The 24,891-nt window shown below is 37.5% G+C and overlaps 1 protein-coding gene across 3 annotated transcripts in view; it reads right to left on the bottom strand.

The window, feature by feature from the left end:
- Faf2 (Fas associated factor family member 2) overlaps positions 1-24,891 on the bottom strand; it is a 60,238-nt gene that overhangs the window by 28,430 nt on the left and 6,917 nt on the right. Inside the window, exon 2 of one of the 3 annotated variants that reach the window (XM_013361902.4) lies at positions 9,157-9,303. The exons of 1 other annotated variant lie outside the window; for it this stretch is intronic. The gene's annotated coding sequence lies outside the window, so the exon portion shown is untranslated. Of the gene's footprint in view, positions 1-3,880; positions 4,016-9,156; positions 9,304-24,891 lie in introns of all 3 variants that reach the window. One more of the 3 variants, XM_013361903.4, reaches the window with a different exon arrangement.

Consider the following 24,891-nt stretch of genomic DNA (forward strand, 5'->3'; position numbering starts at 1 on the left):
AATTAAAAAGATTTTGTGTGTACGTTTCAATAGTAGTAATAAACTGAATTCTTCTAGAAATTATCATAAAATCTCACTGTATAACCATATACTGAATTTTTTTTTTTAAGTGCTGGGGATGGATTTTAGGGCCTCATGAATGTAGGCAAGGGCTCTACTACTGAACTACCCTCAGTCCCAGTGGGATTTATTATTTTTTCTTTTTTTTTTAGTTGTAGATGGACACAATACCTTTATTTATTTATTTTTATATGGTGCTGAGGAAAGAACCCAGTGCCTCACACATGCTGGGCAAGTGCTCTATCACTGAGCCATAACCCCAGTACCCCCAGTGGGATTCTGAAACACCAAATGTTCAATTAATTAGATGCCAGACTACATGTTAAAAATACAAAACTGTAGAATCTTCCTAGTCAGGAAATAGTACTTTGTCCCTCAGCTAACCTTTTTTTTTTTTTTTAATTCCTCAACTGATTCTAATTACAGCAGGACTAGGAAGTCAATGGTTATTAATATGCAATTCCAAGTATGAGCAAAGACATTTGTTTTTGAAGTACCATGGATTGAACTCAGGGCCTTGATCTCGACAAACACTCTATCCCTGAGATACATCTCAACCCTGGAACAAAGATTTTAAGTCTCTTATTAAAACATATTTTTTAAAAAGGGTTATCAATGGGGCTGGGGATGTGGCTCAAGCGGTAGCGCACTCTCCTTGGCATGCGTGCGGCCCGGGTTCGATCCTCAGCACCTCATACAAACAAAGATGTTGTGTCTGCCGAGAACTAAAAAATAAATATTAAAAAAATCTCTCTCTCTCTCTCTTTAAAAAAAAAAGGGGGGGGGTTATCAACATGTAGGAGAGAATAAAGTAATTGCACATTTTCAATATACTGAAATAATCTAATCTGCAAGCAAATCCCTTTTGTAAGTAGTGAGGCAGTTAATCAGGAAGCTGAATTGAATAAATCTGCTTTCAGATACTATTAATCATGAAACCTTGACTAGGAATAAGACTAGACACACCTAGGACAGGATTATTCATTCATACATCAAGATATTTTTACTGTCCCAGTATTTTAAATATTCAGGAAACAGAAAAGTCCCTGCTCTCACTAAATTTGTATCTTAGTAGAGGGAGATTGACCAAACAATACAGAGAAAAAGAGAGAGAGGAGAAATTAAATGAATACAATTTTTCATTTTGTTCAGAGAGTCCTTTAGGTTGAATGCCCAAGGAAGGCCTCCCCATGGAGCACAGAAGGGAATGAAAGATAAGGGGGTAACCATGGGGCAATATGTGGGAAGACTATTCCAGGCAAGAGGACAACAAATGTAAAAATTCTAAGACAAATAGATGTGTGACATTTTGTATTTATCAAAACTTAACTAACTTCATAGCGTGAATCTTAATGTATGCAAATTAAAGAAATCATATAGGATGCCAGGTGATTTCTGGATGGAGTACAAACTGTGATGAAATAATCTAATTGTACTTCAAATAAATTAAACAACCTCACTGAAGCAGGTGTAGAAAAGGTGCTGACCTAAGTAACTTTGGAAATGACTGGAATCTAAGACAAAAGGCAACAGGTACTACAAATAAGCACTAAGAGTCTTCTATAGGACTCTGTATTAATCTGAAGCTGCTGAATCTATATATGTACATTGAAACTTAACAAATAAATAAATATATGATAGATTGTGGGAGCCAGATTTTTCACTGTTGAAGAGTGAGCTTACAGAGAGAGAAAAAACCAAAGAGAGAAAGCTGGAATGATCTATGTGATAATACAGACATCTGTACCAATTCATGTTGAGCTTTTCTTTTTTGCTACTGGGTTTTGAACCAGGGGCACTTTACCACTTATCTAGATATTCCCAGCCCTTTTTATTTTTATTTAAATTCAAGTATTCAGGGCTGGGCTGTAGCTCAGTGGTAGAGCACTTGTTTGCCTAGCACATGTGAGGGTCTGAGTTCCATCCTCACACCGCATAAAAATAAATAAAGATATTGGGTCCATCTACAACTAACTAACTAAATAAATAAATCCAAGTATTCACTAAGTTGCTGAGGCTGACCATGAATTTGAGATCATTCTGCCTCAGCCTCCTGAATTGCTGGGATTACATGTGTACCACCATACCTGGCTCATGCTTAGCTTAATACAGATGCACATGGTTACATATAGAAAAACTCACTTTAGCCTCCTTGCTGTCAGCTTTGAGGCCCTATGTACACAACTTATACCCAGATCTTATTTTTTATGTAGTTTTTTTCTTTATTTGTTTTATATTTATGTGGTGCTAAGGATCGAATCCAGCACCTCACATGTGCAAGGCAAGCACTCTGCCACTGAGCTACAGCCCCAGCCCCCAGATCTGATTTTCTAATACCATTCTCCAATAAAAGGAAATAGGGTTCCTTGCAGAAAAGGCTAACTAAAGAACTGTAGCAAATATGTAAATGAAGGTGGAGAAAATTATAATGATGAGAATTAAGGAAGTACTCAAAAAATAAAACAAAAAAAACTATAATGTCTATGTCAAAGGGATACAGTAGTCAATTGAAAAAGACCCCACAGGGGCTGGGGTCATGACTCAGGGGTACAGTGCTCACTTAGCATGCATGAAGCACTGGGTTCAATCCTCAGCACCACATAAAAATAAAATAAAGATATTGTGTCCACCTAAATCTAAATCAAAGTACAAAATAAACATGTCTGGCACAGATACATGATTGAATAAATAAATGGAGGAGAAGAGACAAATATCCTGTACAGAAGAATTTCAAATAACTTAGGTAGATACTTTACCTTCAAACTAAAGCATAACTTCCTAGTCTTTCCCAACATGTAGTGACTTTTTTCCAAAAAATACAGTGTGGAAAACGGATTAGGGAATATTGACTTTACAGTGGATAAACTGATAAGCACTACATCACTCAGGTAAATAATCAACAGTGTTAAATTTTGTTGAATACTATGTACTCTAAATATGATGTAATAAAAACAGTGTTTTACCCCTGTGGTCTTCCTCCCCAAAATATATAACTTTAGCCAAATGTCAACCAGAGGACATACAACAACCTGACATGTATTCCTGAAAATTGTCAAGGTTATCAAAATCAAAGAAAGTCCTAAAAACTGTCATAACCAAGAGGAGCTTAAGATGTGACTACTGAATATAATGTGGTAATTTAGATGGAATCCTGAAACAAAAAAGGACATTAGGTAAAAACCAAACACAGAAGGCTGAATGAAATAGGAGGATCTCAAGTTTGAAGCCAGCTTGAGAAATTGAGGGAAATCTTGTTTCAAAATAAAAAAATAAGCCAGGTACTCTGGCATACACCTATAATCCTAGCAGCTCAGGAGGCTGAGGCAGGAGAATGTAAGTTTAAAGCCAGCTTCAGTTTATTTATGGAGGCCCTAAGCAACTTAATGAGAACCTGTCTCAAAAAGTAAAAAGGGGAGGGGATGTGGTTCAATGATTAAGCACCCCTGGGTTCAATCCCTGGTACCAAAAAAGAAAAAGAAAAAGGGTGTGGGCTGGGGCTGTAGCTCAATGGTAGAGCACTTGCCTAGCACGTGTGCAGCCCTATGTTCAATCCTCAGCAACATATAAAAATAAATAAATAGAATAAAGGTAATATGAAAATAATAATAATAATAAAGGGTTGGAATGTGGCTCAATGGATAAATGCCCCTGGATTCAATTCCTAGTACAAAAAAAAAAAAAAAAGAATGGAGGGTGAAAGTGCTTGCCTAGCATGTATGGTGCCCAGAGTTCAATATCCAGCAATGCAAAAAAAGGAAGGGAGGGAGGAAGGGTGAACGGGAGGGAAAGACAGACAACATAACTTTTGAGAGGAGGAAACCTGTGAGGCTGAACAAGCGTGGGAAGTTGGCAGATAAGGTCTGAGAAGTAGACAGAGGAGAGATCATTCATCTAAGGGAAGCGTTCTCAATCTTGCCCGCATATCAGAAGCACTTGAGTAGATTTTTTAAATATCCTATCAAAAAAAAAAAAAAAAAGACCCTAAGCAGTTTATTCAAATTCTCTGAAGACTTCCTAGCCTAGGTAATTTTTTTCTGTAGGGGTCTGGAATTTCCAGGTAATTCTAATATGCAACTAGGGATGAGAATCACTAAATCCAAAGCCATAATTTCAAATTCAATGGAAGTGGCATAATCATATGTACACTATTTAAAATGCTATTCTGGTTGCACATGAAAAATTAATTACACAGGGCATGAAAAAGAGCAAAATATCAGCAAAAAAACAAAATGGAAAACTGTTAGGACAATTTTATTCATCTTTGTTAGAAACATTTATGGTAAAATAAAACTGTTTATAAATTCTTGATAGGTAGGAAGCCTGGCAGGATGGCCAACATCTGTAATCCCAGCAACTCAGGAGGATAAGGCAGGAGGATCCCAAGTTCAAGGCCAGGCTGGGCAACTTAATGAGACCCCATCTCAAAATAAGAAATAAAAAGGATTGGGGATGTTGCTCAGTGGTAAGGCACCCTTGAGTTCAGTTCCTAGTACCTCCATGCCCCCCTCACACAAAGATAAAGTTATTTAAATACTAAGAAAGTAGTCCCAACCACTAATAATACAGTAATTCAATGGTTTACACTTTAGTATATTTCCTTCCAGTTCCCCACGCTCCAAAATAAGGATTTAGGATTTTGACTCAACCTCTTCTCCATATTCATTTTTTTTTTAATTATTGGGGGAAACTGGTTAAAGATATTTGCTCCTTTCTAGGCCATAATTATTTATATATCTATAGTTCTGGGGATGGAACTCAGAGGCACTCTTACTATATCTTAGCTATATCTCCAGCATTTTTTACTTTGAGACAAGGTCTTGCTAAGTTACCCAGACTGGCTCAAACTTGGGATCCCCCTGCCTCAGTCTCCCAAGTCACTGGGATTACACATGTACACTACAACACTCAGGTATTTTTAATGCATGTGAAAAAACTATTCCAATTTACACTGGATAGGGCTGGTTTTAATTTGAGTTAAAACCTTATTGTGTCTCCAGCACAATATCCATTCTCATTTCAGTACAAGAGTTTTGCAATGCCAACTTTGTTCAGAAAGAAAGTCCACTGTAGTTTTGGCAGGAGATAATTCCATTATCTCTGCTACCAATTCTTGCCTCAGCAATAACAAAGTTTGGCTATTAGCATTTCTGGAAGAGAAATAAAACAGAGGAGGGAACATTACACACTTAATTACCTTGGTCACAGATTTCAAGCTCCTCCCAAAGTACTTTCTTTAGAGTCCAATAGGTAATTCTCTTTTAAAAAGTAATTTTTTGGGGGGTGCTGGAGATTAAACCCAGGGCTTTGCATGTGCTAGGCATGTACTCTAACACTGAGCTAAACCCTAGCCCTGCAATTTTTTTTCCCTTAGGAAAAAAACTTATTTATCTTTATATTCCCAAAACCTAACATAATGCCTTGCAACAGGAAATGTTTGAGTAACTAAATAAATTCTCTATCACCCAAATAACTTGTTTCGAAACTTTACCTTTCTCATTTCTTTTTTTGTTACTGAACCCAAGGATGTTATATCCCCAGTTCTTTCTTTCTTTTTTTGAGACTGTGTCTTGCTAAAGGCGGCCTCAAATTTGAGACCTTCCTGCCTAAGCCTCCCAGGTTGCTGGGATTACAGGCATGAGCCATCACACCTGGCTACTTTTCTATATTTTCTTAAACATTATTCTTCTTACTATTATTACTAATTTATTCCTACGTTCACAATATTTTTCTCAACTATCCGTGAGACAAATATTGTTGTTGTGTCCATTACAAATTGAGAATAATGAATCTTTTAAAAAAGAATATGTAAACATCCCACACCCGTTTGGGTATAAAATTGGTGTTCATGGGCTGGAGTTGTGGATCAATGGTAGAACACTTGCCTACCAGGCATGAGGCACTGGGTTTGATCCCCAGAACCACATTAAAAAAAAAAAAAAAAAAAAAAAACACTAAATAAACAAAATAAAGGTATTGTTGTCCATCTACAACGAAAAATATATTTTTTTAAAAGATTGATCCTTGGGGCTGGGGTTGTGGTTCAATGTTAGAGCGCTCGCCTTACATGTGCAAGACCCTGGGATTGATCCTCAGCACCACAATCAATCAATCAATCAATAAATAAACAAGTGAAAAAGAAATTAATTAAAAAAAAAAGAGTGGATTGGTCCTCACTATAAGTTGGTCAAATCTCCAATTTTTCCTACTGCTTTGCTCTTCAGAATAGATGTGATTTACATTCAGATCTACTGATATCTAAGGTACAAACAGCACTGGACAGAACAGATGTAATAGGAAATAGAGCTTAACTTTGGAATCTCTTTCTCCCTCTAATTTCTTAGGGAAAAGTGTCAAATGTCACCAACTGCTGCCATACATCCCCCACTGGGCAGTTCATCCAAATGTCTGAGAAATATCCTTTGCTCCATCTTTTCCCCCTTTCATATCCCCTCAGAGGTAACTACCCTTCAATGAACTGACCTCCTAAGGATTTGGGAGAATAATGCATTTAGACACAGTAATTTATATAAAAGTATAACTGATAATAGCATTATAGGCAGAAGGGCAGTATTTACCTTGGGGAAAAAATAAAAACGAAAACAACCCCAATCCATAGGCAAAACTGGGAAAGGGTTCTGAACTATTCTATAACCCTAGCCTATACCATCTAGTCTTGGTCTTAACTATCTCCTCTCTCAAGTCAAAAGATAAGAGGACATCAATCACCTGGCAACCAATTTTGAAACACTGTAATCCCTGAGCTATCTCTTGCCAAACTATGATCCAAGGATGGTCACATTAGGTGGTATGTGTATAATCACCATGTTTTGTTTTGTTTTGTTTCTACCAGGGATCAAATCCAGAGGCATTTAACCAGCCCCTTTTATTTTGAGACAGGGTCTCTCCAAGTTGCTTAGACTCACTAAATTGCTGAGGCTGGTTTTTAACTTGCTAGTCTCCCACCTCTGCTTCCCAAACTGCTGGAATTACAAGAGTATGCCACCACACCCTATCTAACAGGATGTCTTAATCAAGTGTTTTGACAGGCATTGGGTAACTAGGGCATAATAACTTTCCCAAGAAGTGTTTCTCTTTTCATATCTCAACTGTTTATACAAAAACAAAACTGAAGGGGGGTGGTGTGGAAATCTCAGTTGAGATGTAAGTCCTCCAAATTCCAATTGGCTTGCTAGGTCTAGCTTGTTGAGGATGCACATTTTAAGCTTTGTTTTCAACTATGCCCAGAGAGAAACTTGGCAAAACCAGGGCATCTTTGTTTTTCCCTTTCTACCATGTAGACAATTTGGCTTTGCTTTATGTAACAGGCACTATGCCTTATGTGGTACTAGGAACTGAATCCAGGAGTGCTTTACCCCTGAGTTACATCCACAGCCCTGTTTATTTTTGAGATGGGTCTTCCTAAATTGGCTACACTGGCCTCAAGGTTGCAATCCTCCTGCCTTAGCCTCATGAGTAGCTGGGATTATAGGCATGCACCACCATGCATGGCAGGAGAAACAGAAAAAGTCCATGCTAAAAGTAACCACAGCTGAGCCCTGATAAATGAATGAATAAATAAATAATGAAATATATATATATATATATATATGTGTGTGTGTGTGTGTGTGTGTGTGTGTATATATATTTATTTATTTATACTAGAGATTATCCCCTTGAGTACTTTCCCACTAATCTAAATCCCCAGCCCTTTTTAATTTTTAATTTTGAGACAGGGTCTCACTAAGTTGACTAGGGCCTCACAAAGTTATTGAGGCTGGCTTTGAATTTTCAATTCTCCTGCCTCAGCCTCCCAAATCTCTGGGATTACAGGTGTGCACCATGTGCTTGGCTGTAACTAAAATTCTTATATACAGATCTTTATTATTCACATTAAATTACTGGTTTCCCAAATTAATTAGCGGCAACTCCCACTATGTATAATGACATAGTAATAGGTGCTTATTATTGCTATACAAGCACCTATTACTATGTAATAAATTTTATAAACATCAAAACCCTTTTTTTAGCACTGAGAAAGCCAAGAATTCAAAAAGCTATGAACCTTTTCTAAGAATACATAGATAGTGATAAGTAGTGAAGTTGAGACTGAAACCTAGAAAACTACCTCCAAAGTCTGAGTCCTCTCTTGTGCCATGATACCTCCAATTATTATTTGATAAGTTCATGTTTGAAAACAACAAATTTTCAATTTAGAAAACGTCAGTTTCTTGATTTTTTTTTGGGGGGGGGTGGGCAGGGTGGAGGGAGAATACTGGTGTTTGAACCCATGGTTTCATATATGACAGGTAAGCACTCTATCACTGAGCTACATTTCCGCAAAAAATTAAATTTCTTTAATGTCCTTTTCTGGAGCTGAATAAAAGCTCAAAGATGTACTTAAAGTTGTTCTCCTTTATGCCTAGAATCAACACATGTTAAAATAGTTTTGCTCTATAACCAAAGGGCTTTGGGGTCAAATAAGACTAGAAAATGTTGTACAACAATTTCCCCTTTTGGAAATCTGCAATATAATCTTTTTAAAAGCTTTAAAAGGTCCTTCTTTGAAAAATAAATTTAACCTCACACCTTACATAGGAAAGATCTTTTTAGGAACTCTATTGACATCGCTCAACAAGTTTTCACTTAGAATCAAAGTGGAAATCACTGATTTAGATCATCACAAGATGTCAACTAAATGTCCTGTGTGAATCAGGAGATAACCATACGCACATACTAGAATCTTAAATATTTGATAACTTAGTTAAACCAAATTACATTATGTATGTGGAGATGTTTTATAGGCAAACATATAAATCTACATTAAAAACTGCCTAAGGGGGAAAAAAAAGACTGAATAAGTAAAATGGGGCAGGGGGAATCTACACAAGGGCTGGGGATGTGTCACTCAATGCGAGAGTACTTTGCCTAGCATATGTGAGGCCCTAGGTTCAATCCCCAACACCTTAAAACAGAATAAAATATACATACATACATATACCACAAACATACACAAAACCCACATGAATGAATAATTTCCAAGAAATCCATAATATCTTTTATCTGAACAATTAAGAATACATGGAATAAGTGGTTGACCTTTGCTGGAAAGGTAGAAGGACACGGTCTTCAATAATCTTTCCTTTTCAGCTGAGCCAGGTGACACATGCCTGTAATCCAGGTACTCAGGAGGCTGAGGCAGGAGGCCCGAAGGTTTGAGGCTAGCCCAGGCAACTTAGCGAAACCCTGTCTCAAAATAAAAATAAGGACTGGGGATGTAGCTCAGTGGTAGAGCACCCCTGGATTCAATTCCCAAAAGAGAGAAAGAAAAAAAAAAATCCTGCTTTCTATTTCTACATTAACTACTTTGGTAACCTTAGAATCTTGTGTTTACTTTCCTCATTGGTAAAGTGTAAACAAAAAGTACTTAAATGTTTGCGTTGTAAAAATGAAGAATACAGTCTTGACAGAGGTTAGCTATTATTATTACTAAGAAACATGAAGGGACTGGGGATATAGCTCAGTTGGTAGAGTGCTTGCCTCACATGCACAAGGCCTTGGTTTCAATCTCCACCAAAGAAAGAAAGAAAAGAGAGAAGAGAGAGAGAGAGAGAGAGAGAGAGAGAGAGAGAGAGAGAGAGAGAGAGAGAGGGGGAGGGAGGGAGGGAGGGAGGGAGGGAGGAAGGAAGATGAAGGACATATTAAAAAGACATATGTTAAGGGCTGGGGATGTGGCTCAAGCGGTAGCGCGCTAGCCTGACATGCGTGCGGCCCGGGTTCGATCCTCAGCACCACATACCAACAAAGATGTTGTGTCCGCCGAGAACTAAACAATAAAACATTAAAAATTCTCTCTCTCTCTCTCTCCTCTCTCACTCTCTCTTTAAAAAAAAAAAAAAGACATTTGTTAATAAAATGTAGTGGTATATAACTGTAATCCCAGCAACTCAGGAGGTTGAAGCAAGAGGATCAACAAGTTCAAGGCCAGCCTCAACAATTTAGTGAGGCACTAAGTAACTCAATGGAACACTGTCTCAAAATAAAAATAAGTAATGGAAATGTAGCTAAGTGGTAAAGCATGTCTGGATTAAATGCCTAGTACCAAGCAGGGGGTGGGGGTGAGTGTGGCCTGATATTTAGCATAAAAACTTTTCTCATGGGGGTGTAGTAGTAACCCACACCTGTAATCCCAGCTACTTAGGAGACTGAAGCTGGAGGGAGGGTCAGAAGTTGAAACCCTGTCTCAAAACAAAAAACAAAAATAAAGGGGCTGGGATTTAGTTCAGTGGTAAAGCACCACTGGGTTTCATCCCTAGTACTGTGTTAAAAAAAGAAACAAAACTTTCCATATATATTCCAGGACTGTGAGAAATTTTTCAAAATTTTATTAGTGGGGAAGCCCAAAGCCCACAGGCCCTTAAAGTGTCTATGGGGATTTCTGCTATTTATCATTTCTGGAACTCTTATTAAAGATAGTATTTTTAAACTGGGCATGGTGCCAAATGCCTGTAATCCTAGCTGCTTGGGAGACTGTGGCAGGAGGATCATAAGTTCAAAGCCAGCCTCAGCAACTCAGTGAGTCTCTAAACAACTCAGTGAGACCCTATCTCAAAACAAAAAAGGCTGGAGTTGAAGCTCAGTGATTAAATACCCCCTAGGTTCAGTCTCTGGTGGGGTGGAGGGAGTGTTTTTAATATTTTTAATGTACACACAAGCAAAAGCAGTTACCAATTTTTAATTTTATAAACTGTACTACTTCATTTTTGCTTCTCATTTTAAGCAAAAATATAATGCTGAGGAAACCACAACTAGAGTTCTTGAATGTACACAATGATGCTCAGATGGCAGAAAAGAAAACTGACAAAATTAAATAAATCTTTATTAAGAACTACCTTAGAAGATCTACTTCTGGGTTGGGGCTGTAGCTCAGTAGTAAAACATTTGCCTCACATATGTGAGGCACTAGGTTCAATCCTCAGCACCACATAAAAATAAAGATATTGTGTGTCCATCCACAACTAAAAAAAAATTACAAAAAAAAAAAGACCTACATCTAAAAGAATATGTATAGTACAGGGAATACTCCACTCAGAGAAACCTGAAATTATACTAATGTTTTATGTACAGAAATACTCCTTAAAATACTTAGAAGAGGACATAATCATTGATGTCCAGCCCATCCTAAAGAAATAACACTAATCTTAAACCAATTTGATCATAAATGTTTGTATAAAATAAAGATGGGGGGACAGCTAGCACTACTGAATCAAAAATTCCCAGAATGTAACCATATTCTTGAATAGGAAGATTCAACAATTCAAAAATGTCAATCCAGCTCCTGAAGTTAGTTTACAAATACAATAAAATTACAGTTTAAAAAAGTTGATTATAAGATGAGCGCATTGGTACATGCCTGTAATACCAGCAGCTAGGGAGGCTAAGGCAGGAAGATCCAAGTTCAAAGCCAGCCTCAGCAATTTGGTGAGGTCCTAAGCAACTTAGCAAGACCCTGTCTCAAAATAAAATATGAAAAGGGCTGGGTATGTGATTCAGTGGTAAAGCGCCCCTGGGTTCAATACCTGGTGCCCCCCCACCAAAAAAAAATCCAGGAGGACTGTAAAAACAAAGAGCAATGGGGCAAAGGGGGGTGGGTAACAACCTTCTGGATTGAAATATATTACAAGCCTCTATAATTAAGAGTAATGTTGAGGGCTGGGGATGTAGCTCAGTTGGTAGAGTGCTTGCTTCACATGCACAAGGCCCTGGATTCAGTACTCAGCACAACCAAACAAACAAAAAAAAGTAATATTGTGGCAGGCATGAGGCACATGCTCTAATCACAGCTACTTGGGAGGCTGAGGCAGAAAGACCATAAATGCAAAGTTAGCCTGGGCAAGACCCTTTTTCAAAATAAAAAATAAAGAGTGCTGGAATGTTGCTCAGTGGTAGAGTGCCACTAGATTCAATCCCTAATTCAAAAGAGTATTGTTGCCATATATATGCAAAGACTAATGGTACAGAAAAGAAAATCTAGAAACAGTCCTAACTATGGATTGAAATCTAATATTGATATGGTAAGCATCTCAGAACAATGGAAGAAAAGATTTATTTTTTTACTTAATAGATTTTATTTCTTAGCACAGTTCTAGGTTTACAGAAAATTTTAACAGAAAATACAGAGTTCTCAATAGGCCTTCCCCCACCCCTTTCCCCATTTCCCCCAATTATTAATATGTTGTATTGGTGGTATACATTTGTTATGGCTGCACATCATTGTTAACTAAGGTCCATGGTTTACATTAGGGTTCACTCTTATGGGTTTTGCTAAATGTACAATGCCAGGTGCAGTATCATAAAGAGTTATAGGGCATAGCTCTGCCTAAAAATCTTCTTTGCTTCACCTATTTTTCCCGCTCCCTGACCTCCATTCCTGGCATCATCCATTGATCTTTACATTCTCTACAGTTCTGCCTTTTCCAGAATGTCACAGTTGGGAATCAGACTTTTCTAACCGGCTTCTTTCACTCAGTAATATGTATTTTAAGTTTCTCTATACCTCTTACATGGCTTGACAAGCTAAAAGTATTTTACTTGCAGATACAGACACAGAGAAATAATAATCGAAATTACTCTAAAACATAGTAAATATATTATACACCCTTCAAAATAAAAGGCTCAGGGGCTGGGGATACAGCTCAGTGATAGATTGTCTGCCTAACCCGCCTAAGACCCTACTGCCAAAGAAAAAGGGAAAAGCTTAACTTATTTAAATAATCATATTGTTAGTAGTATGGATATTGCTATTTTGAGACAGTTATGTGTTACTTATGTGCTAAAGCAAAAGATTTAGTTGTCTTTTTTTTTTTTTTTTTTTTTGGTACTGGGGATTGAACTCAGAGGTACTCGACCACTGAGCCACATCCCCAGCCCTCTTTTTTGTATTTTATCAGAGACAGGGTCTCACTAAGTTAATTAGCGCTTCACAGTTGCTGAAGCTGGCTTTGATCTCAAGATTCCCCTGTCTCAACCTCCCAAGCCACTGGGATTGCCTGGCTACATTTGTTATCTTATTAAAAAACAAATCTGAGCTGGGCTTGGTGGCGCAAGCCTGTAATCCCAGTGGCTGGGGAGGCCAAGGCAGGAGAATAGCAAATTCAAAGCTAGCTTCAGCAACAGTGAGGCACTAAGCAACTCAGTGAGACCCTGTCTCTAAATAAAATATAAAACAGGGCAGGGGATATGGCTCAGTGGTCCAGTGCCCCTGGGTTCAATCCCCAATATAAAAAAAAAAACAGATTTGGAGACATAAAAAAGTAGACAGACATAGGTGTAATGCAGAATCAGGATTGGTAGTCTTAAATTTGAAATGGAATACTAAATTATTATATCATGAAAGTAAACACAAATATATGTCTATGTAGATGGTTTTATTTCCAAATCGACATTAATTAATTCTAGACCAATCCAGTGGCAACAAGCATTCAGTTTCCATACTGTGGTTTCTAAATATCCTTCCTCAGGTTCCTTAGAGATATGGTTGATTCTGGATCTAAGAAAGCACCTTTTTGGGGCTGGGGATGTGGCTCAAGCGGTAGCACGCTCGCCTGGCATGCGTGCGGCCCGGGTTCGATCCTCAGCACCACATACAAACAAAGATGTTGTGTCCGCCGAAAACTAAAAAATAAACATTAAAAAAAAAATTCTCTCTCTCACTCTCTCTTAAAAAAAAAAAAAAAAAAAAAAAAAAGCACCTAGTTGTATGAAAAAGCTAAAAAGCTACCAAAGATGACCAGGACCATGATAACATGACAAAAGTTCTTTTTTTTTTTTTTTTTTAATATATTTTATTTTTTAGTTTTCGGCTGACACAACATCTTTGTTTGTATGTGGTGCTGAGGATCGAACCTGGGCCGCACGCATGCCAGGCCAGCGTGCTACCGCTTGAGCCACATCCCCAGCCCAACAAAAGTTCTTTAGAGCAATCATATAAGACTTTTTTACACATTTAAAGAAAGAGCTTTTTGGATTTCACACACAAAAAAATGGGTAACAATTGACTTTTTTAAAAAAACAGTCCTTAGGAGCCTTTCAAAATATTTTCAGTTATCAAACATGGCAAAATCTGTGCCCCAATTAATATAAACATAATGAATTATAAAATATTAACTATGTTTAAATTCATGAGCTCATTGCAATATTCAAATTTTGAAAAGTCTAAGTAGTCACGATTAGAGAATGCTAGGAAAAGCCTATATACCTAGAGCAGGAAGAAAAGACTAACATTTAACAGAGTCATGAGATGGGAGGGAAAGGGAGAGAAAAGGGAAATTGCATGGAAATGAAGGGAGACCCTCATTGCTATACAAAATTACATATAAGAGGTTGTGAGGGGAATGGGAAAATAAACAAGGAGAGTAATGAATTACAGTAGATGGGGTAGAGAGAGAAGAAGGGAGGGGAGGGGAGGGGAGGGGGGATAGTAGGGGATAGGAAAGGTAGCAGAATACAACAATTACTAATTGGGCATTATGTAAAATTGTGGATGTATAACCGACGTGATTCTGCAATCTGCATTTGGGGTAAAATTGGGAGTTCATAACCCTCTTCAATCTAATGTATGAAATATGATATGTCAAGAGCTTTGTAATGTTGTGAACAACCAATAATAAAAAAAAAAGCCTATATACCAGCTGTGTGAAAAAACAGTCAGGTATTTAAAAAAGAGTAAATAACTAAAAAGAATCAACATTATCATGTCTACAGTATACGATAATTTATTATAACAGGTGAGAGAATATTTCTCTTTACAGAGAAATCCCTATTAATAAATACAGAAGGTGCTGGCTACGGTGACACACACCTGTAATATCTGTGACTTGGGAGGCTGAGGCAGGAGGATTACAACAAGCTTCCCCTCTAAGATCAGAAACAAGGTAAGGGTGTGTCCCTCCTACCATTGCTTTTCAAGATTATAGTAGAGGGGACTTGGGTTGTGGCTCAAGCAGTAGAGTGTTTGCCTAGCATGCATGAGGCACTAGGTTTGATCATCAGCACCACATAAAGATAAAATATTGTGTCCACATAAAAAAACTGAAACAAACAAAAAAGATTGTACTAGAAGTCCTAATTAATACAATAAGATAAGAGAAGGAATAAAAAGCATATACAGGGATTGGGGCTATGGCTCAGTGGTAGAGTGCTCACCTGGAGTGCGTAAGGCACTGAGTTCAATTCTCAGCACCACATAAAAATAAAGATATTGTGTCCATCTACAACTAAATACACACACACACATATAGTGTATATATATATATAATATATATATAAGCATATAGATCAAGAAAGAAGAAATAAATTCTTTGCAGATGAGATGATCATCTATATAAAAAAAATATGAAAGAACTGACAAAATAACTCCTGGAACTAGTAAGTGATTATATCAAGATTATAGGAAACCACTGCCTATATACCAGCTGTGTGAAAAAACAGTCAGGTATGTGGCACATGCCTATAATTCCAGTGACTCTGGAGGCTGAGGTAGGGGGAATTAAAAGTTTGAGGCCAGCCTGGGCAACTAAGGGAGATCCTGTCTCAAAAAACAAAATAAAAAGGATTGGGGATATAGGTCAGTGGTAGAGCAACCCTGGGTTTAATCTGCTGTGCCACAATAATGACAATTATTATTATCATTATTACAAAATAAATTAAATTAAAAACTGCTTTTTGAAAAGACAATGTCAAGGGCCTGGGGTTGTGGCTCAGAGGTAGAGCACTCACCTAGTATGTGTGAGGCAATGGGTTAAATCCTCAGCACCACATAAAAATAAAATAAAAGATATTGTGTCTATCTTTAACTAAAAAATAAATTTAAAAAAAAGAAAGAAAGAAAAGATGTCAAGAAAATGAAAAGTCAAGCCATGGACTGGGAAAAGAACTCTTAAAACTCACATTAAGAAATGAACAACTCAGGGGCTGGGGTTGTGGCTCAGTGGTAGAATGTTTGCCTAGCACATCTGAGGCACTGGGTTTGATCCTCAGCACCACATAAAAATTAAATAAAAGAAAGAAAGGAAGGAAGGAAGGAAGGTAGGTAGGTAGGTATCATGTCCATCTATAACTAAAAAAAAAAAAATTGAAAAAAAGAAAATAACTCAATTTAAAAAATAAAGAGAATTTCGATGATTAGCCATTCACACAATAAGTACTCTGAAATTAAAAAAAAAAAAAAGATCTGAATGAATACTTCACCAAGAAAGACCTACAGATGACAAGTAAACACTAAGAGACATCCAACATCATGTCATTAGAGAACTGCCAAATTAAAATTATTAGACACCATTATACACTTATTAGAATGGCTAAAACCCAAACAGTTACATCACCAAATGCTGATTAAAAAAAAAAAAAAAGTGAAACAAAAGGAAATACCATTCACCACTGGTAGGAATACAAAACTGTATAGGTACTTTGGGACAGCTGACAGTTTCTTACAAAACTAATTAGTCTTATCATACAATTCAGTATGCCACATCCTAAGTATTTATCTAAATGAGTAAAAAACACATCCATGCAAAAACCTGTATTAGGTGTTTATAGCAATTTTATTCATAAATGCCAAAGTTTAGAAGCAAACAAGATGTCCTTCAGTGAGTGAGTAATACCTACAGTATTTCCAGATAACAGCATACTATTCAATACTATCAGGTCATAAAAGAGGACTTAAATACATATCACCAAGTGAAAGAAGCCAAACTGAAAAGGATACATACTGTGTAATAACTATAAGATATTCTGGAAAAGGCAAAATTAAGGAACAGTAAAAAGTTTTGTGGTTGCCAAGAGCTAGGGAAGAGGAATAAATACACAGAGACTAGAGGATTTTTAGGGAAATGAATCTATTCTATATGATATTGTAATGGTGGATAAGTGTCATTACATATTTTTGTAAAACCACAGAATATACAACACCAAGACACTAATGTCAACTATGGCGTTTGACTTCGTAATATGTGAGTAAAAATTCAGCAACTGTACCAAATTTTCACTGTGATGCAGAATGTGAATATTGTCTGTGTGGTAAGAAAGAGTATATGGGATCTCTTTCCACTCAACTTTGCTGTAAACCTAAAACTATCTAAAAAATAAAGTTTTTAGATAGTTTTTAAAAAACAAATTCATCTGTAACTCTCAGAAGGTAATACCAATTAAGTAAAAAATTTTATTCAAAGAAAACACTTGGTTATTCACTCAATTAGCACTTGTCAAAATGCACAGATTTTATACAGGTGGACTGTTATACTTGGAACAGAGAATAACTATATACCAAGAGTAAGATGACTGGGATTCTAAAACAACAGTAACTTACATTTACTGAGTAATGATTATGTATCAGGAATTGTGCTGCACAGTTAATATACACTATCTAATTCCAATAACCCTTGGACATTAAGTACTATTTTTGTTGTTTTTACCAAAAAAAGAAACTTACTACTTAAAGAATGAACTAACGCCATGAACATTCCCATTGGTAAATGGGAAGCAAGTTGTATTGAACTTGGAGTACTCTGATTTCATTTTATGCTCTTGTCACATTATGCTTCCCATTATTCCTATGCCAGCTGATTTCTCACCTATTAAAATGAGAGGTTGAAATATCATCTGAGTCACCTATGAGTCACTAAGAAGGTAATGTCGTGAGGTAAAAGCTAATGAAACATAATTCATTAATATTAAACTTGTGAGAATGTGTGAAGCTCTATCTGATGTGTGTGTGTACATATGTATGTGTAATGGTAGTGGTGGTGGTGATCAAAGGCTGCCTTGGACATGCTAGACACATTACTCTACCACTGAGCTACATTCTCAGCACCTAATATCTGAATTTTTAAGTAGAAAAAAATTTATAAAGTTAAAGCACTTTTAATGCTCAAATGACAGGTTTAATTTTGTATATGTAAAAAATATCAGATAAATCTTTCATATATAAAAAATCTTTAGGTCCCTGTGAAAAGGACTTGCAGTCTTTCAAGTGTATATCTGGCTACATGATACGTGGTTTAGTTTGTTTCTGGTATTGGGGATGAAACCCAGGAATGCTTCACCAATTAGCTACATCCCCAGCCCTTTTTTTTTTTTTAACTCTTCTTTATTTTTATTTATTTATTTTTTAGTTGTAGATGAACATAATACCTTTATTTATCTATATGTGGTATAAGGCAAACGGTCTACCACTGAGCCACAACTCCAGCCCCTAGCCCTTTTTATTTTAAGATAGGGTCTCACTCAAACTTGTGATCCTCCTACCTAGTATCGGGATTATACACATGTGCCACTGTACCTGACAATAAGTGTTTCCTATCTTAACACACTTAAAAAGGACAATATTGCGGACTGGGGTTGTGGCTCAGTGGTAGAGCATTTGCCTAGCATGTATGAGGCACTGGGTTCAATCCTCAGCACCACAAAAAAACAACCAAATAAAATAAAGACATGCTGTTCATCTACAACTACAAAAAATAAATAAATAAATGACAATATTACCAGGTGCACTGGTACACACTTGTAATCCCAGTGACAAAGGAAGGCTGAGGCAGGAGGACTGAAAGTTTAAGGCCAGGAATGCAGCACAATGGTAAAATGTCCCTATATTCAATCCCCATTACAAAAAGTGTGTGGGGGGGATATTTTTGCACAAATTCTCAATTTCATCCTCTATTGAATGGTCCCCAGAAAAACGAAGACAAATATTAGAGAACAGGAAGTGGGGATGTACTTCAGTATTTCAGCACTTGCCTAGCATGCACAAGGCCCTGGGGTGGATTCTCAACACTGAAGAAGAAATTTTTAAAATATATATATATCATACACATATGTGTGTGTGTGTGTGTGTGTGTGTAAAAAAAAATGTGTGTATAATTGAAGCTCAGGACTGTTCCTTTTGTATAGAATTTCCCTGAAACTATTAGAACAAAAGAACTCAGCAAGGTTGCAGGGTATAAGACCAATATACAAAATCCAATTACATTTCTTTTTTCTTTTTTTTGGCAGGGGGTTACCAGGGATTGAACTCAGAGGAATTTAACTTAACCACTGAGTCACATCCCCACTGTATTTTATTTAGAAACAGGATCTCACGGAGTTGCTTAATGCCTCACCATTACTGAGGCTGGCTTTGAACTGGAGATTCTCCTGCCTCAACCTCTGGAGCTGCTGGGATTATAGGCGTGCACCACCATGCCTAGCAAAACCCAGTTATAGGGGCTGGGAATGTAGCTCAGTTGGTAGAGTGCTTGTCTAGCATACAGAAGGCCCTGGGTTCAATCCTCAGGACTGCCGAAAACAAACAAACAGAAATCTCATTTTCTAGCAATGAACAATTTGAAAATAAAATTAAGAAAACAATTACATTCACAATACCATCAAAAAGAATAAAACTTTCAGGAATACATTTTTTTTTTTTTAAGAGAGAGAGAGGGGGAGGGTTGGAGATATGGCTCAAGCGGTAGCGCACTCGCCTGGCAAGCGTACGGCCCGGGTTCAATCCTCAGCACCACATACAAACAAAGATGTTGTGTCCGCCGAAAAAACTAAAAAATAAATAAAATTCTCTCTCTCTCTCTTTAAAAAAAAAGAGAGAGGGGGGAGGGTTTTTAATATTTATTTTTTAGTTTTCGGCGGACACAACATCTTTGTTTGCATGTTGTGCTGAGGAGCGGACCCCAGCCGCACGCATGCCAAGCAAGCGTGCTACCACTTGAGCCACATTCCCAGCCCTCAGGAATACATTTAACAAAAGAAGAGTAAGACTTGAAAACTACAAATCAGAATAAGATAAAGAAATAAGAATAACAGAAAAAGAACAGATAGGCAGACCCAGTAGTGTATGGATACAAATATGAGGCCAACCTGGACAGTTTAGCAAAACTCTGTCTCAAAATAAAAATCTAAAAAGGGCTAGGAATATAGCTCAGTAGTAGAATGCCCCTGGGATCAATCCCCAGCAGCACACACACAGACACACAAACACACAGAAGGAAAACAAAGACTGACCCCCTGGCCAATCCAGTTCAGCCAACTCCCCTGACCAACTCCAACGGGACAACGGATCCTAAGAACACCTTTTCCTGTCCCAAGCCCTTCCCTTCCTGCTGTAAGCCCCATAAAAGTCCAGTCCAGTCGAGCTTCCACGTGGTTTCTCCTCAGACCCTTCTCCTGTCCACTCTGTGGGTCTGATCGAGCTCCTCCTGTAAGTGGTATCTCAATAAAGCCTCCTTCAGCGGCCTTTTTAAAATCTGCCTCCTTTGGTGGCTGCCTGCCTCACTTGATCTGACAATCCTAACATTCATTTGGAAATACAATGGACTCAGAACAGCCAAACAATTTGAAAAAGAGAAAAGTTGGAAGATTCACAATTCCTGATTTCAAGCTTACTACACAGGTGCAATAGTGAAGACAGTGGGATGTGGTTCTGGCATAATTACTGACACATGTCAGTGAGATATTAACAAGAGTCAGAAACAAACCCTCAGTTATTGTCAACTCATTTTTGAGAAAAATTCCAAAGTCATTCAATGTAGACAGAATAATCTTTTCAACTAAGTGCTAGAAAAAATGAATATCCACATGCAAAATAAATCAGACCCCTAACTCACAACTGCTTACTATAAAAGGATCACAGACCTAAATAAAAGAGCTAAAGATGCAGATTTCTTAAAAGAAAGCATAGATAGGGCTGGGGTTAGGGCTCAGGGGTAGAGCACTTGCCTCGAATTTGTGAGGCACTGGGTTCAATTCTCAACACCGCATATAAGTAAATGAATAAAATAAAGATCCATCAACAACTAAAAGAATTTTAAGGGCTAGGGTTGTGGCTCAGTGGCAGAGAGCTTGCCTCTCACATGTGAGGCACTGAGTTCAAATCCTCAGCACCACGTAAAAATAAATAAACAAAATAAAGATATTGTGACCATGTATAACTAAAAAATATTAAAAAAAAAAGAATTTTAAAAAGAAAGCATAGGCATAAAGATTTGTGATCTTAGATTTAGGACATGATTTCTTAGGTATGACACCAAACATACAAGCAACAGACAAACTGTGCTCCATAATTTAAAGCTTAAAAGCATACCCTCAAGAAAGTGAAGGGCTGGGGCTGGGGCTGGGGCTGGGGCTCAGGCTCAGCAGTAGAGCACTCACCTAGCATATGCAAGGTGCTGGGTTCAATCCTCAGCACCACCATGTGTACAGATTTTTTTGTGTGGACATATTTTCATTTTGCAATTCCAATAATCTCAAAACTGCATAAATGATTTTTTATATTTTTGTACTAGGGCCTGAACCCAAGGGTGCTTTTATCAGTGTGATACATCCCCATTTCTTTTTAATTTTTTATTTTGAGACAGGGTTTTGTGAAGTTGTGGCTGACCTCAAATTTTATCCTCCTGCCACAGCTTCCCCAGTTGCTAGGATTACAGATGTGCACCACTGAGAATGACTAAAAGAGTGATTTTTAAATGCAAATGAAAGCCCTTGTAAGAATTACAAATAATTTTTCAGGAAGAAAAAAAAACAAAGATTAGTGAAAGTCCTATTCTATCAGACATTAAAATTTAGTCTAAATCTAAGGTTATTCAATAAATACCAGACCAGTTAGTGAAACAACATAGAGGGCTACTCAAAATCAGTGTAAACCTATAGTTTTTCCTGGAAAAAAAGTGAAATTGGTTTTTTATCAGATATCACACACAAAAAAATTAAATGCTACGGGGATTAAAGATCCAATTTTAAAAAATAATACTACATAGCTGAGCATGATGGCATATGCCTGGCTTCTTGGGACACTGAGGAAGGGAGATTGCAAGTTTGAAGCCAGTCTTGGCAATTTTGCAAGACCCTATCTCAAAATGAGAGGAAAAAAAAAAAAAAACAGGGGGTTTGGGGATGTAGGTCAGTGGTAAAGTGTCCCTGGGTTCAACCCTCAATACTACAAAAATAAATACAATTTTAGAAATAAAAATGAAATTAAAATTGAACTATATAAAACTCCAAAGGGAGGGCCGGGGTTGTGGCTCAGTGGTAGAGCACTTGCACAGCATGTGTGAGACACTGGGTTCGATTCCTCACCACATAAAAATAAATAAATAAGTAAAGGCCCATCAATAACTAATAAAAATATTTTAAAAAAATAAAATTCCAAAGGGAAAAATGTATTTGTATAGCCCCATTAAGTGGAAGCAAACCCGTGAAACAGAAAACCTAATAGCCAAGAAAGAAGTGCTATAAAAACATCAAACAGCCAGATATTGTGGCACACTCCTGTAATCGCAGCTACTAGAGAGGCTGAAGCAGAAGGATCACCAAGTACAAGGCCAGCCTGGGCAACTTAGTGAGACCTGTTTTTAAAACATTAAATTAGGGCTGGAGATGTGGCTCAAGCGGTAGCGCACTCGTCTGGCATGCGTGTGGCCCGGGTTCGATCCTCAGCACCATATGCAAACAAAGATGTTGTGTCTGCCGAAAACTAAAAAATAAATATTAAAAAATTCTCTATCTAAAAAAAAATATTGTTTTAAAAAAACAAAACATTAAATTAAAAAATGAAAAGAGCTTAGAGATATAGTAAAGCACCCAGTGGTAGAGCGCCTGAGTGCCTCTGGGTTCAAATCCTCAATGCCACAAAACGGGAGGGCAAGGAGACCAGCATTTGCTGTTTAAAACAAAATCAAATACCACAGCCTCCTTGGCGCCTGCTGCCACCACCACTGCTTCCAGAAATGCAAATTAAAATAAGATTCTTTTTTTCATTCCATCAGATTAATTAAAGACTAGCACAAGTATGGGAAAAGGCATCCTATTAATGATCTTGGTAGAAATGAGCTGCCAAAATCCTTCTCAAAAATAGTCTAGTAGTCACTTTTAAAATTTAACAAGTATATTTGTTTAACTAGTGCTATGGTTTCAATGTGCCTCCCAAAGTTCAAGTGTTGGAAATTTAATCCCCAACACAATAGTGCTAGGAAGTAGGACCTTTAAAAGGTGTTTAGGTCATGAGGACAGGGATTAATGTCATCATCTCTGAAAGGGATCTTGATACAAGCATGAGTCAGTCTTCCTTCTCATGTTCTCTTACCCTGTCACCTTCTGTCACAAGGCCCTCTCCAGATGTGGACCCTCAACCTTGGACTTCCTAACCTCCAGAACTATAAGAAATAAATCTCTTCTTTATAAACTAACGGGTTTTGAGCACTCCATTACAGTAGCACAAAATGGACTAAGATACTCAGAAACCCCCATTTTTAGTACTTTTATTCTACAGAAATTAAACCCCCACTATATCAGCAATATTCCCTTTATTCTTAGCCTCTAAATATTTTCTCCATCTTTATGGTCTAATTGAAACCCTGAGCCACTCATGGTGGCCCACCACTGTAATCCCAGCAACCCAGATGGCCCAGCCAGGATCAAAAATTTGAGAACAGCCTGCGCAATTTAGCAAGATCTTGTCTCCAAATAAAAAATTTTTAAAAGGCTGGGGATGTAGGAGGATCACCAAGTACACGGCCAGCCTGGGCAACTTAGTGAGACCTGTTTTTAAAACATTAAATTAAAAAATGAAAAGGACTCAGAGATATAGTAGAGTGGGCTGGGGATGTGGCTCATGGGCTGGGGATGTGGCTCAAACGGTAGCGCGCTCGCCTGGCATGCGTGCGGCCGGCCCAGGTTTAATCCTCAGCACCACATACAAAGATGTTGTGTCCGTCGAAAACTAAAAAATAATAAATATTAAAAATTCTCTCTCTTCCTTAAAAAAAAAAAAGAGAGACAGTAGAGCGCCCAGTGAAGAGCTCAACGCCTGAGCACTCTTCACAAAACAATCACTTCTGGTTTCAGTATCACCACCACCCCCAAATAAAAAAAGAAAGAAAAGAAAATGAAACTGCTTTTCTTGGGCTGGGGATGTGGCTCAAGCGGTAGCGCGCTCGCCTAGCATGCGTGCGGCCCGGTTCGATCCTCAGCAGCACCACATACCAACAAAGATGTTGTGTCCGCCGAGAATTAAGAAAAAATAAATAAATGTTAAAATTCTCTCTCTCTCTCTGTGCCCCCCCCCTCTCACTCTCTCTTTAAAAACAAAAAAAAAAAAAAAAAAACTGCTTTTCTTACAAGACACTCTTTCCAGAAATTCTCTCTCCCCCATATCAGTGGACATGGTTCATTTCTGTTCTGGGGTGGCCACTTTCACATAAAGGATACGAAGAGTTACCAGGAGTGATATGTCTAGAATAAGAACCACACTTTTTGTCTTCCTCTGCTGAATTCTCTTTCTTAGAACTGCCATGTAAGGCTCAGTCGTAAAGCACCTGCCTAGCACAGTCAAGTTCAATTCCCAGCACTGCAAAAATAAATAAATAAATAAACCTGCTACATAGCTATTTCTACTGGCCCTTTTCCCATATGTGATGTTAAAAACAAATTAACACTTAAGAGCCAAAAAAGTAGTGCTAGGAAATAGGAAAGAGGAAATGCAATCCAGGTCAAATCTCAGATCATAATTAACATTGAATGTTACCTACAGATACTAGTTAACCTGGCAAAACCGGAACCTATTCCATTTGTTTACTGAGAGAATTCACCAGGAGAACTCACTGATAGAATGACTCTAGAATTATGTAGGCCAAAGTAAATGCTTAATAAATATTTAAACAACATCACAAAACACCTTTAAATCTCAAGGTTTCATCAGATTATACCAATCAATATCCTGTTCTTGTTGGGAAATCTGCTCACTCTAAATCACTGCCTTAAATTCTTTTAAAATTTTAGTTCCTAGTTGCC

Source organism: Ictidomys tridecemlineatus, chromosome 1 (assembly GCF_052094955.1).
Source record: "Ictidomys tridecemlineatus isolate mIctTri1 chromosome 1, mIctTri1.hap1, whole genome shotgun sequence".
Taxonomy (NCBI): domain Eukaryota; kingdom Metazoa; phylum Chordata; class Mammalia; order Rodentia; family Sciuridae; genus Ictidomys; species Ictidomys tridecemlineatus.